Source organism: Trichechus manatus, unplaced genomic scaffold (genome assembly GCF_000243295.1).
Source record: "Trichechus manatus latirostris isolate Lorelei unplaced genomic scaffold, TriManLat1.0 scaffold00350, whole genome shotgun sequence".
Taxonomy (NCBI): domain Eukaryota; kingdom Metazoa; phylum Chordata; class Mammalia; order Sirenia; family Trichechidae; genus Trichechus; species Trichechus manatus.
In genome coordinates this window covers 487503-501940 of record NW_004444286.1, presented here as the reverse complement: position 1 = coordinate 501940, position 14438 = coordinate 487503, and positions in this window count along the sequence as shown.

Sequence of the window (14438 nt, the reverse complement as noted above, 5' to 3'; positions counted from 1 at the left end):
TGTGGTCAGAAAAGATGCTTTGGTTTCTGTTAAGGCTTGCTTTATGGCCTAACATGTGGTCTATTCTGGAGAATGTTCCATGTGCGTTGGAAAAGAAAGTATACTTGGCTGCTGTTGGGTGGAGCGGTCGGTATATGTCCATGAGATCCAGTTGGCTGATAGCGATTGTACCATTTAGATCTTCTGTGTCTTTGTTGAGCTTCTTTCTGGATGTTCTGTCCTTCACCAAAAGTGGAGTGTTGAAGTCTCCTCCTATTATTGTGGAGCTGTCTATCTCTCTTTTCAGCACTGTTAGAGTTTGTTTTATATATTTTGGAGCCCTGTTGTTGGGTGCGTAAATATTTATTATAGCTATGTCGTCCTAGTGTACTGATTGTTAGTCATTATACAGTGTCTTTCCTTATCCTTTGTAGTGGATTTTACTTTAAAGTCTATTGTGTCAGAAATTAATATTGCCACTCCTGCTGTTTTTTGTTGTTTGCTTGACATATTTTTTTCCATCCTTGGGTTTTAGTTTGAGTCTTTAAATCTAAGGTGTATCTCTTGTAGGCAGCATATAGACAGATCTTTTTTTAATCCATTCTGCCACTCTCTTTCTTTTTATTGCTGCATTTAGTTCATTTAAATTCAGGGTAATTATGGATAGGTATGAGTTTAATGTCATTTTGATGTCTTTTTTTTTGTGTGTGTGTTGCTGACGGTTTCTTTGTTCCACTTAATTTTCTGTGCTGAGTTGTTTTTCTTTATGTATTTTCTTTTCATCTTTTTCATTGTTGTTGGTTTTGTATTTGCTGAGCCTTTATATTTTTCTTGTTTTTTATTTTGATGTGTCGGGTTGTTAGTTTTCTTTGTGGTTACCTTAATATTTACCCCTATTTTTCTAAGTTTAATCCAGTCTTTTTTTCTTTATATTTCCTTGACCTCCTCTCCATGTGAAAAGTCTACATGTACACTTTTTAGTTCCTCTTTTTTTTTCAGTGTTCTCATCTTTTACATATTGACATCTCAGTTTCCCTATTTTCAGTGTTTTAGCTTAGATTTATTTTTGTGACTTCTGTATTTGGTTTGATATCCTGTGTTTTAGTCTTGGGTTATTATCTGATGTTGGATTGATCTTCTGACTGGAGGACTCCCCTTAGTATTTCTTGTAATTTTGGTTGATTTTTGCAAATTCCTTAAACTTTTGTTTCTCTGGAAATGCCCTAATTTCACCATCATATTTGAGAGAGAGTTTTGCTGGATATATAATTCTTGGCCAGCAATTTTTTTTTTTCCTTCAAGGCTTTATATATGTCATCTCATTGCCTTCTTGCCTACATGGTTTCAGCTGAGTAGTCTGAGCTTAGTCTTATTGACTCTCCTTTGTAGATGACTTTTCGTTTATCCCTAGTTGCTCTTAAAATTCTCTCTTTATCTTTGGTTTTGTCAAGTTTGATTATAATATGTCTTGGTGACTTTCTTTTGGGATCTACCTTATGTGGGTTTCAATGAGCATCTTGGACAGATATCTTCTCATCTTTCATGATACCAGGGAAGTTTTCTGTTAACAAATCTTCAACAATTTTCTCTGTATTTTCTGTTATCCACCCCACCCCGTTCTGATACTCCAATGCCTCATAGATTATTTCCCTTGAAAGTATCCCCCATAATTCTTAGAATTTCTTCACTTTTTAAAATTCTTTTATCTGATTTTTCATCAGACAAGTTGGTGTCAAGTGCTTTATCTTCAATCTCACTAATTCTGACTTCTACTGCCTCAATTCTGCCCCTTATGGCTTCCTATTGAGTTGTCTAATTCTGAAATTTTATTGTTAATCTTCTGGATTTCTGATTGCTGTCTCCCTATTGATTCTTGTAGACTATTAAATTTGTCATTATGCTCTTAAATAACCTTCTTAAGATCCTATATTGCCTTGCTTTGATTGTGTGCTTTGGCTTTCTGTGTTTTGAAGGATTTCCTTCTTAATTTCTTGAAGACTTCAGTATATTAATCTTTTGTATTCTGCTCCTGGTAATTCCAAGAAAGTCTCTTTTTCTGGAAAATTTATTGATTCTTTATTTTGGGATCTTTCTGAAGCCATCATGGTCTGCCTCTTTATGTGATTTGATATTGCCTGTTGTCTCTTAGCCATCAATAATTTATTAATTTTATGTTTGCTTACTGTGTCGTAGCTTCTTGTTTTGTTTTGATAAGCCTAAATAGGCTGCTCTTGTTATCTAGTTTGATTATTGGCACCTTTGAAGCTCTATGGACCTGTCACCAGGTGGTTATATCTGTTACTAAGTATGTGAGCCCAGGAGTCTGTTAGCTTTTCTTGTATGGATTCAGCTCGGGTGTCCAGGTAATTGGTCACCAAGTGCGTGGTGCAGGCTCTCACCTACAGCCCTAGACTGGCATGGCTGATTGGTGTAGGCACAGATATCTGGCTGCAGTAAGGTGTCATGTGCTGAAGAAAGCTGGGGGCTGACATCTGCCCCTGAGTGTCTGGAAGGAAAGGATGTCTCTGTTTCCTAGAGTGAGTAGGTATGTGGGTTGTGCAGTCGAACTATGAGCACCAATGCTGTTGGCTGTAAGGGCTAGGGGGCACCACTTATTCTTGTACCTCTATCAAGGGGGGCTAGGTTGCGTGGGTGGAGCCACCAGTTCTCAGGCCTCTGATGTGGGCAGGTGAGGAAACTGCTTCATGGACAGAGCAGTGTCAAATGCCACTTCAGAGCTGAAACAGTTGAAGTTAGACTTCAGGAATATGTCCTGTTGTACTGTGGTAATGAGGGCCTATGATGTTGAAATGGGCCCACACAAGTCTATGCATGGGTGAAAGGCATTCAAAGTCTGTGGACCCCTTATGCCTGTGCCTAGGCAAAGGAGCTGTGCCAACCTTGAGTTCCTGGCTTAAGGAAGCCAGCAGCTTTTTTTTTTCCCCTGTTTGTTAATTTGTTCCGTCTCCAAGGCCAGGAGAATGGCTCAGGGCATGTGACGGGTCCTACTTCTGGCGCAGGGGACTCGGCAGTCACTGAAGCCAGACCGGGACCCAGTGCAGAGTGGTTAATGGGTAGGTAAATGGAAGAGAGGTTTTTCCCAAATTTTTTTTTTATCCCCGAGGTAAGCCACACCAGTACTTATCTTTAGCTGCTTGAGTGCTGCTTTTCAATGGTTCTGGATGGCCGAGTAGACTCTCTGCTGCTGGGCTTCTCCCAGTGTGGAAAATGCCTCCTGAGTGCCACTGCTTGCCTCACTGCCCAAAGGAGCTGATATGGCCTGAAGGGCTCAGGCTCTCGTCGGTTCAGGTCTGTCAACTCCTTGTTGCTTCTGAACCGTCTCTCCCTCCCCCTGGCCACTCAGTCCAATTCCTCAACTTTGCCTTTGATATTCAGGGCTCCTAGATTGTCATATACAATCAATTCACTTGTTTTTTCTGGTCTTTGTTATAAGAGGGACCACTGGAAGCTTCTGATTACTCCACCATCTTGGCCCTACCTCTCTGATGTCTGTAAATATTTTAGCTTTTTCTCCAGAAAAGCGGAAAGGAAAAAAGCAGAACCCTAACAGAATGCTAAAAACATGAATATGAAATAAAGAAAAACATACTTATGTGCACATATCTAGCTAAGAGTCAAAGTGGATAAAAATGTATAAATCTGCAAAGTAATGTTCTTTTTAATAGTGCTTTGAAATTCTATTGTTGTTGTTAAGTGCCCTCCAGTTGATTCCGACTGATAGTAACCCAATGTACAATAGATAGAAATACTGCTGGTCCTGACCCATCTTCATAATCATTGCTAAGTTGTAGCCACTGTTTGTCAATCCATTTCCTTGAGGAACTTCTTTTTTTCTGACCCTCTATTTTACCAAGCATTATGTCCTTCTCTAGGGACTGGTTCCTCTTGATAACACGTCCAAAGTACATGAGACAAAGTCTTGCCGTCCTCACTTTTAAAGAGTTTACTGGCTGTGTTTCTTCTAAGAGAGTTCTGTTCATTCTTCTGGCAGTCTATGGTATATTCGATTCTTCACCAACATCATAATTCAAAGTCATCAATTCTTATCCTGTCTTCTTTTCTCATGGTCCAGGTGTGCCAAACCTATGAGGCAATTGAAAATACCATGGCTTGGTCAGGCACATGAAGGTCCTCAAGGTGACATCTTTCCTTTTTAATGCTTTAAAGAGGTCTTTCGCAGCTGATTTGCCCAGTGCAATATGTTGTTTGATTTCTTCACTGCTGCATCTATGGGCACTGATTGTGGATCCAAGTAAAATGAAATCCTTCACAACTTCAATATTTTCTCCATTTGTCATGATGTTGCTTATTGGTCCAGCTGTGAGGATTTTAGTTTTGTTTACACTGAGGTGTAATCCATACTGAAGGCAGAAGTCCTTGATCTTCATGATTAAATGCTTCAAGTCCTCACGTTTAGCAAGCAAGGTTGTATCATCTGCATATCATAGCTTGCTAATGAGTCTTTCTCCAATCCTGATGCTTTGTTTTTCTTCATATAGTCTGGCTTCTCAGGTTATTTGCTCAACATACAGATTGAATAAGTATGGTGAAAAGATATAACACTGACACACTTTTTCTGATTTCAAACCATGTGCTATCTTCTTCTGTTAGAACAACCGCCTCTTTGTCCATATACAGGTTGCTCTTGAGCACAATTAAATGTTCTGGACTTCCCATTCTTCACAATGTTATCCATAGTTTGTTATGATCCACAGAGTTAAATGCCTCTGCATAGTCAATAAAACACAAGTAAATATATTTCTATTATTCTCCGCTTTCAATGAAGATCCATTTGGCATCTGCAGTAATATCCCTTGTTCCTTGTCCTCTTCTGAATTGGGCTTAAATTCCTGGCAGTTCCGTATTGATGTACTGCTTCAACCACTTTTGAATGAGCTTCAGCAAAATTTTACTTCTGTGTGGTATTAATGATACTGTTCAATAATTTACACATTCTGTTGGATCTCCTTTCTTTGGAATGGCTACAAATATGGATCTCTTTCAGTCAATTGGCCTGGTAGCTGTCTTCCAAATTTCTTGGCTTAGATGAGTGTGCACCTCCAGTGCTGCATGCGTTTGTTGAAACATCTCAATTGATATTCCATCAATTCCTGGAGCCTTGTTTTTCTCCAGTAACTTCAGTGCAGCTTGGACCCCTTCCTTCTATACCGTCGGTTCTTGATCATATGCTGTCTCCTGAAATGATTTAACATTGACCAATTCTTTTCGGTACAGTAACTCTGTGTATGCCTTTAATAGAAATTATTTTACTTTTTCAAAAATAGATAGATATGACATTTATTGCACTATATTTTTATATAATTAATAAGTTTGTGTATAATACTGCACAAAATTTATTGAATATTTTCCTATGAAAGCATGTAGATTGGCAATATTAAAAGGGCAACTACAATGATACTAACTAAAACTGAGTTATTATTCAAAATGGAAATTATTCAAAAGGCTTTAATTACTTTAAAAAATTTTGCTTCTTTCCCTGAAGACTATTATGGCAAAATCTCTGATATAGAGACTAGAAGAGTGACAGCCAAAGGAGCCAGAGAAATATGCTACAGATTTGATATATTCTACTTGGTACTATATATAAAAGGCAACAAATGATCTTGTCTTTAAAAATGTGTGGTCCCATTTGCTAAAATTCTTTTGCACATAACCGTGTTGTCTCTTTCATGTAAGATCATTCCCTAACATAAATTTGTATCTCTTGAAGGCAAATGTATCCCTTCCCATTTCACAGAAAGAGGCAGACACTATGGAACAAAGCTTCCACCTTCCCACTACTGTTATTCACTCAAATATTCCCTTGCTGTTTTAAACATGACTATGAATGCTTTTTGTATATGTCCCATTTCGTTAACCACCTTTAGTTTTCCAATGCTCTGTTTGACTTCTTTTTTTAGATTTATACTGTTAGTGAATGATAGCTTCAACTTTGTCTCTACTCTCCTGTGTGCTAATTTCAGCTTCTGCTGTAGCAGATTAAATCTGACTAGCAATAAGTACAGTTTTCTATAATGTTCTGGTCCAAGCAATAATTGCTTACATTTGCCTGGCATAGTTTCTCATGCTCACAAACAATCTCATCAGATTTTATTTCCACATTGGCATGGAACTGAAGCAGAGGTATATTCACTTGTTGATTCACTTTTTCTGCATGTTAATTAATTCTGTTTATTTTTGTTCCGTTTGCTATTGAGGTACATTATATGATTTGTCACTTAATCACATAGTCTTACAACTGTAGATGGAAGCATTCTCCCTCATTATATGTAAAAGAGGATGTAAATATATGAGTGAAAAAAATTAATGTTTATTCCTTGAGTGCTACTATGCGTTGTACAAATATGTTAATAGTCAAATGTATGGTGGGATTTATATGGTGAAAGAAAGATGCAGGACTTACAATCAATGTTGTGGAAGTTTGTAATCATGATGAACAAAAAGTTTCATGAAATCTCACCTTTTTCAGGAATTCTTCAACCTCCAAGCAGTACTCATCCTTTAGAGGACACAGAGGCATGAGTTCCACTCACCCACTGGCTTATAACACAATACAGAGTTCTCAGATGAAAAAAGAAAGAAAGACCCAGACGGTGGAATGCCATTAGAAGTAAACATGCACCACACATTCTGCTTACCGTGTCAGAAGCAACAGCTATTAAGTTCTGTGCATTTAAGGACATAAATAACAATAGCTATGGAAATATAGTTGGCTAACACTGAATACTTAAAATAAGAGCATTGAGTAAAATCGCAGGCATTGATATATTAAGAATACTCTGCAATTAGTGTAATTGCTCTGATATGACACAATGAAGATCAACATAGACTGAGAGTAGCACAAGAAACTGATGAAATCAGTGAACCAAGTAAGAAATAGATGGGATGTCTGGGTGGTACTGAGGTGGAGTCAGTAGCCTTAGCTGCATCTCGACTCTCCTTTTCCCCATTTTTAGAGGTGGAAGACACTATGTGTAGACATAATAGATTACATCTTCTAGGAATTTCTTTTCACCTTTATTGTAACCTCTTGCCTTCATTGAGTGCATTGATATACAATTTTAAGTTCACCTTAGATAGAATATGTTAATATGATCATTATCACATCTTTTTTAAATGAGAGAGCAAAAGGGGCACCAGGCATAAATTAAATTAAACTTTTCCCACTGGTACTGAAAAATGCAAACACCTGTATGTTTTTCATGTTCTTCCAAACCAAAAAAAAGCTTGGATTGGAGAGAGATTTATTGCCCATTTATCCTTGGAAAGAGTCCAAGGATAGTTTTTGTTACCTGTCTTGGAGAAAGGAGCATAACTTTAATTTTCTTAATTATGTGAGGTGCCACAAGTAAAAAGGTAGCAGCACTAGCTCAGTTCCCTGTGGGAACATCAGCATCTGTGAGAATTTGCACAATTCTTGAATTAGTAAGCTTCTCAACGGGGGGAGCTAGGCTTGTTATTCTATTTTGGATTTCAGAGAACGTTTCAAATTTACGGGTGACATTCTGAAAATGCTTTACCAATCACCTAAGCATTGTTGTGTAATTTTAAGATGTGCTGAAAGAATGCCGGCAAGATACATTTTAGAAAAGTAGATTTGACAACAGAATTCAAATGAGAGGAACTCAAACCTCCCTTTTTGTTCACTGTACTGCAATTCTTATACTTATTCTTAAAAGGAGATACGTAGTTAACTCCACATATGCCATTTAAAAATATACTGTGAAGGTTGCAGATATTTTTTAAAATAACTTTTAATAAGAAAGAAACATATGTTTTATGTTCTGTTCTTATAAAATGGTAAGTCTGTTACTATGTCAACTTTTAAAATGCAGGGTAAGGGAACGGAAATTTAGATAAGTTTATCTTTAGTTCAAAAGAAAGAAAGAAAAAAAAAAAAACACCGGGGAAGAAAGAAATATAATATGAAAAAGCAGCTAAGCAGTTATCTTCCTATTCACTGCGGAACTACAGCAAATGCAAAATTCCACTTTAAACTCTAAGCATACTTAGAGAATAAATAGTGAATATATATTTTATGTGCAGATGTATATGCACACATGTTGTAGTTTACTATATGTTGTTTCGTTTGTGAGTAGGAGAAAGTAGAGATTCATGTTTTCAATTTGGGAAGGTGACAGAAAAGAGGGAATGGTTGAAAGTTGTGCAGAATTAGGTAAAAACCATCAAGCCGTGGACTCTGAGGAGGTACAGAGGGAAAGTATATCAGTTAAAATGATGTTTTGCTGCAAAAAAATAAGAAATATGTCTACAATGGGTCAAGAAAGTAGTTATTTATTTTTCTTATATAACAAGAATTCCTCAAGTAGGAGATGACAGTCTTTATTCAATGGCTCAGTAATAGAAGAGCCAATGTCTCTGAAATACTATTGCCACACTAGAGCACGATGGGTGCTGAATCCCCAGCTATCATGTCTCTATTCAAGGCAGGAAGAATGGAACAGCCACACCTCCCTTCTCCCCAGCGCTTTTATTCAGAGAAAGCAACAACTTTCTCAGAGACTTTTCTAGTCAATTGTGTGTTATTGATGCGAACTGGTCATACTGACACCATTTGCCAAAAGAAGGGCTAAAAGATAAGATAGGTTTTGAATGTTCATGATCGTTGCTCTGGGCTTCTTACAAATCAAAGTTATATGAGCAAGAAGGAAGAAGGGATGGACAATGGATAGAAAATAACAGACTCTTCAATTAGATTAAATATTTTGGAACAGATGTGAAGGGTGTAGGCTAGAATAACTGGTTAGAATCTTTTCCTTTGAGATAAGAAGTAGGTGGAAATGGTAGGTGCAAATGTTGATCTACTTATTGCTGAGGGGATAGGATTTTAGGAAATCCATGCCTGATTATTATAAACTTAAAAAAGAAAATGTAAAATGTGTGTCAGTGATTTAAAAGATACTTACAAAGAACAATCAAGAGAACGTGAAGATGCATTGTGTTTTGGAGAAATACATGCATCTTAATTCAACTTCATTCTTTTATACTGAGATTATTCAGCTGGAGACATCAGAGCTTCTTCAGTAATGACACATATATCACAGTTGACAACTTTTGCCCTTCATCCAGCCGTACCACCGCTTCTCCCCAACACTTGCGGAAAGAACACAGAATTCCTTCATTCTTCAAAGATTTCTATAACATTTTCTGCAAATAATGCAGGGTTTGTCAACATCAGCACTATTGATACTTGGTAATAGGTAATTCTTTGTGTAGGGTGTTCTGTGCATTGTAGAAAGTTTAGCATCATCCTTGTCCTATACCCACTAAACGCAAGTAGCAACCACTTTCCCCCACAAACCCAGTTTATGGCAACCAAATAATTTCTCCAGATACTGACTACTGTTCTTTGGGGGACAAAATTGCCCTGAGTTGACTACCACTGATTTAGTGTATCCATACACTTGTGCACTCTGGACCAGCAGCAGAGACATCACTTAAGTATTTGATAAAGATGCAGACACTAGGGGTCCACTTTATCTTAACCCATTGATGATTCACATGCACATTAGAATTTGAGAACACAAATCTAGACTATGCCAATGGACCCTTAACTGCTCTTTCTCATCCAATCTCTAACATCGCTAGTCCATTTGACAGATCACTACTAGATTAATCTATTAGTAACTCCTTATTGCATACAGACTAAAATTGAAACTGTTTTCTCTACCTGATTTTTCTCATATTTTTAAACATCTCTTTCAAAAACTTTACATTCCAGTCAAATTCGAATAGTAATTTGCATGTTCTATGCTTTCCTGTTGAAATTTTATCCACAATTGGAAGGCAACCCAACAAAATGTTACCTTTTCCACAAAACCTTTTATTTCCACCTATTTAAACTCTTCTTCCACTAATCCATATGTTTATTATATGTATGTTAGTATGTTTAAAATATAGCAGAAAATAAAAAGTTAAAGTATTGAAGTCAAATCAGTTGAATTAAGATCTGGTCCTGTCACTTTATTTAATCTTTGACAAAATACTTATCTTCCATAAGCCTTAGTTGGGGAACCCTCATGGCACAGTGGTTAAGCACTCAGCTGTTAACTAAAAGATGGGTGATTTGAACCCACCAGCCAATGTGCGGGAGAAAGATGTGACAGTCTGCTTCCAAAAAGATTACAGCCTTGGAAACCCTATAGTGCAGTTCTACTCTGTCCAATAGGGTCACTATGAGTTGGAATCAACTCAGTGGCAATAGGTTTTTGGTTTAAGTCTTAGTTAGGAATCCTTGGGTGGCATGAATGGATAAGTGCTAGGCTGCTAACAGAAAGGTTGGTGGTTTGAACCCATTCAGAGGCATCTTTAAAGAAAGATCTGGTGATCTGCTTCTGAAAGCTCACAACCATAAAAACACTATGGAGTGCAGTTCTATTCTGAAACACAGAGTCTCCAGGAGTTGGAATTAACCCAACAGTGATTGATGAGGCCTTAGTTGCACATTTATAAAATAAGTTTGTTATAAATACTTTTGTCTTAGTTATCTAGTGCTGCTATAAGAGAAACTCTACAAGTGGATGGCTTTAACAAACAAATTTACTCTCTTACCATCCCTCCCATTTCCTAGGAAACCCTATGGGGCAGTGGTGACTTGATGGTATACAACAACAACTAACTTATTAATTTGTAAGTCTTAATTAATCTTTGTAGCATCATGTATTATTTATCTTGGAATCTCCAGTAAACAGAGGAAGCATTTAATAAATATTTGTTGTGGAATTAGTGTAAGTACATGTCTTTCTTTTACTACCAGATAATTACCAGACAACGTTTTGTTCTGTAATACATAATGTTGTCAGGAGTCAGAGTCAACTCAACAGCAACTAACAACAACAACAGCAAATAATTAAAACCCAGAAGTCAAAATTTGTATGATTGCTTTCTGTATGCCCACAGTAGCAAAAATAGTGCCTCAACATAGCAGGAGATCAGTAAGTATCTCTTGAATATAGGCACCAGTGACTAACTGGTTAAATGCAGAGAAATATTTAAATTAATGGGTGGTCAAAATCCAGAGAGAAAATCTATCCTGGAAAAATCAGTCTATTTATGTTTATGTCTCACTCTTAACTCCTTCTAATGATGAGAAAGACGTTTTGCCTACAACTAGGTAGATTGTGTTACAAACTTGACAAAATATTGTACTTCAGCCATCTGCTTTCCCATTTACCACAAATGGAAATTTGATATTCCACAATAAACTGTCATCTTGAAGAGAACTATTTGCATCCGCAAATGTTCTTCTCCTGTTTTAGATACCAAGTAAATCACCTTCTTCTCAAAGACCCACACCTTATAGATAATATGTCATAATTATTTTCATCACCAAGAATCACTTGTAGTTTGTCAGTTGATGTTGTTGTTAGGGGCCATCTAATTGGTTCCCATTCATAGTGGCCCTAGGTACAATAGAACGAAACACTGCCCAAACCTGTGCCATCCCCACAAGCATCGCTGTGTTTGAGCCCATTGTTATAGCCACTATGTCCATACATCTCATTGAGGGTTTTCCTCTTTTTTGCTGACCCTCTACTTTACCATACATGATGTCTTTCTCCAGGAACTAGTCCCTTCTGATAACATGTCCAAAGTACCTGAGATGAAGTCTCACCATCCTAGCTTCTAAGAAGCATACTGGCTGTAGTTCTTCCAAGACAGATTTGTTCCTTCTTCTGCCATTCCATGGTATTTTCAGTATTCTTCACCGATACCATAATTCACAGGTGTCAGTTCTTCTTCAGTCTTCCTTATTCATTGTCCAGCTTTCACATGCATATAAAGCCATTGAAAATACCATGACTTATGTCAGGTGCACCTTAGTCCTCAAAGCGACATCTTTGCTTTTTTAAAGAAGTCTTTTTCTGCAGATTTGTTCAGTGCAATACGTATTTGATTTCTTGACTCCTGCTTCCAAGGGCATTGATTGTGGATCCAAGTAAAATGAATTCCTTCACAATGTCAACATTTTTTTCATTTATCACGGAGCCCTGGTGGTGCAGTGGTTAAGAACTATGGCTGCTAACCAAAATATCGACAGTTCAAATCCACCAGCTACTCCTTGGAAACCTATGGGGCATTTGTACTCTGTTCTATAGCGTCGCTATGAGACGAAATTGACTGGAAGGCAATTTTTTTTTTTTTTTTAAATCATGATGTTAATATTGGTCCAGTTATGAGGATTTCTGTTTTCTTTATGTTGAGGGTTAATCCATACTGAAGGCTGTGGTGTTTGAGCTTCGTCATTAAGTGCTTCAAGTCTTCTCCACTTTCAGTAAGCTATGTTTTGTCATCTGCATATGGTAGATTGTTAATGAGTCTTTCTTCAGTCCTGATGCTGTATTCTTGTTAATATAGTCTTGTTTCTCAGATTATTTTTTCAGAATACATATTAAATAAGTATGTTGAAATGATGCAACTCTGACACACACTTATTTTTGTTTTAAACTATGCAATACACCCTTGTTCTCTTCAAACAACTGCCTTTTGGTCTATGTTCAGGTTCCACACGGGCATAATTAAGTGTTCTGGAATTCTGTCTTTGCAATGTTATCCATAATTGTTTATGATCCACACAGTTTAATGCCTTTGCATAGTCCATAAAACCCAAGTAAACATCTTTCTGGTATTCTGTGCTTTCAGCCAAGATCCATCTGACATTGGCAATGATATCCCTTGTTCCAAAATCTCTTCTGAATTCTGCCTGAATTTCTGTCAGTTCCTTGTTGACTTAGTGTTGCAACCATTTTTGAATTATCTTCAATGTAATTTTACTTACATGATTATGATATATTAATGATATTGTTCAATAATTTCCACATTCTGTTGGATCATCTTTCCTTGGAATGGGCACAAATGCAGATATGTCTTCCAGTTGGTTGGCCAGGTAGCTGTCTTTCAAATTTCTTGTCATAGACAAATGGACCCTTGTCAGCATTGCATCCATTTGTTGAACTATCTCGGTTGGTATTTTGCAATTCCTGGAGCCTTGTTTTTCACCAATGCCTTCAGTACAGCTTGGAGTTCTTTCTTCAGTACCATTGATTCTTGATCATATGCTACCTCCTGAAACGGGTGAACACTGATCAACTGTTTTTGGTACAGTGACTCTGTGTATTCCTTCCATCTTCATTTGATGCCCACAGAATCCTTCAGCATTACAACTTGAGGCTTGAATTTTTTCTTCAGTTCTTTCAGCTTAAGAAATGCTGAGCGTGTTCTTCCCTTTCGGTTTTCTAACTCCAGGTCTTTGCACATTTCATTGTGATGCTTTACTCTGCCTTCTCTTGCTGCTGTTTTAAATCTTCTGTTCAGCTCTTTTACTTCATCATTTCTTCTGTTTGCTTTAGCTACTCTATGTTCAAAAGCAGGTTTTAGAGTCTCTTCTGACATCCATTTTGGTCTTTTTTTTTTTTTTTCCCTGTCTTTTTAATGACCTTTTGTTGTTTTCATGTATGATGTGCTTGATGTCATCCCACAACTCATCTGGTCTTTGGTCATTAGTGTTCAGTGTGTCAAATCTGTTCTTGAGATGGTCTCTAAATTCAGGTGGGATATACTCAGGTCAATTCTTTTGCTCTTGAGGACTTGTTTTAATTTTCTTCAGCTTCAGCTTGAACTTGCATATGAACAATTGATGGTCTGTTCCTCAGTCAGTCCCTGCCCTTCATCTGACTGATGATATTGAGTTCTCCATAGTCTCTTTCCACAGATGTAGGTAATGTGAGATCCACATGTATAGTCTCCGTCTATGTTTGAAATAAGGTATTTATAATGAATAAGCCGTTGGTCTTGCAAAACTCTATCATGTGATCTCTGGCATCATATCTATCACCACGTCTGTATTTTCCAACTAATGATTCTTCTTCATTTCCAACTTTTGCACTCCAATCACCAGTAACTGTCAATGTATCTTGATTATATGTCTGATCGATTTCAGACTGAAGAAATTGGCAAAATTCTTCAATTTCTTCATCTTTGACATTTGTGATTGGTGCATAAATTTGAATAATAGTCGTTTTAACTGGTCTTCCTTGTAGGCATATGGATATTATCCTATCATTGCTAGCATTGCATTTCAGGATAGTTCTTGAAATGTTGTTTTTGACATTGACTGTGATGCTGTTCCTTGTCAAATTGTCATCCCTGGTGTAGCAGATCATATGATTGTGTGATTCAAAATGGCCAATACCAATCATTTCATCTCACTAATGACTAGGATATGGATCTTCAAGTGTTCAATTTTATTTTCACAACTTCCAATTTTCCTTGATTCATACTTGGTACATTGCAAATTTTTTTTTTTTTTAATATATTTTATTGTACTTCAGGTGAAGGCTTACAGAACAAATAGTTTCTCATGAAACAGTAGTACACATGTTGTTTTATGACATTGG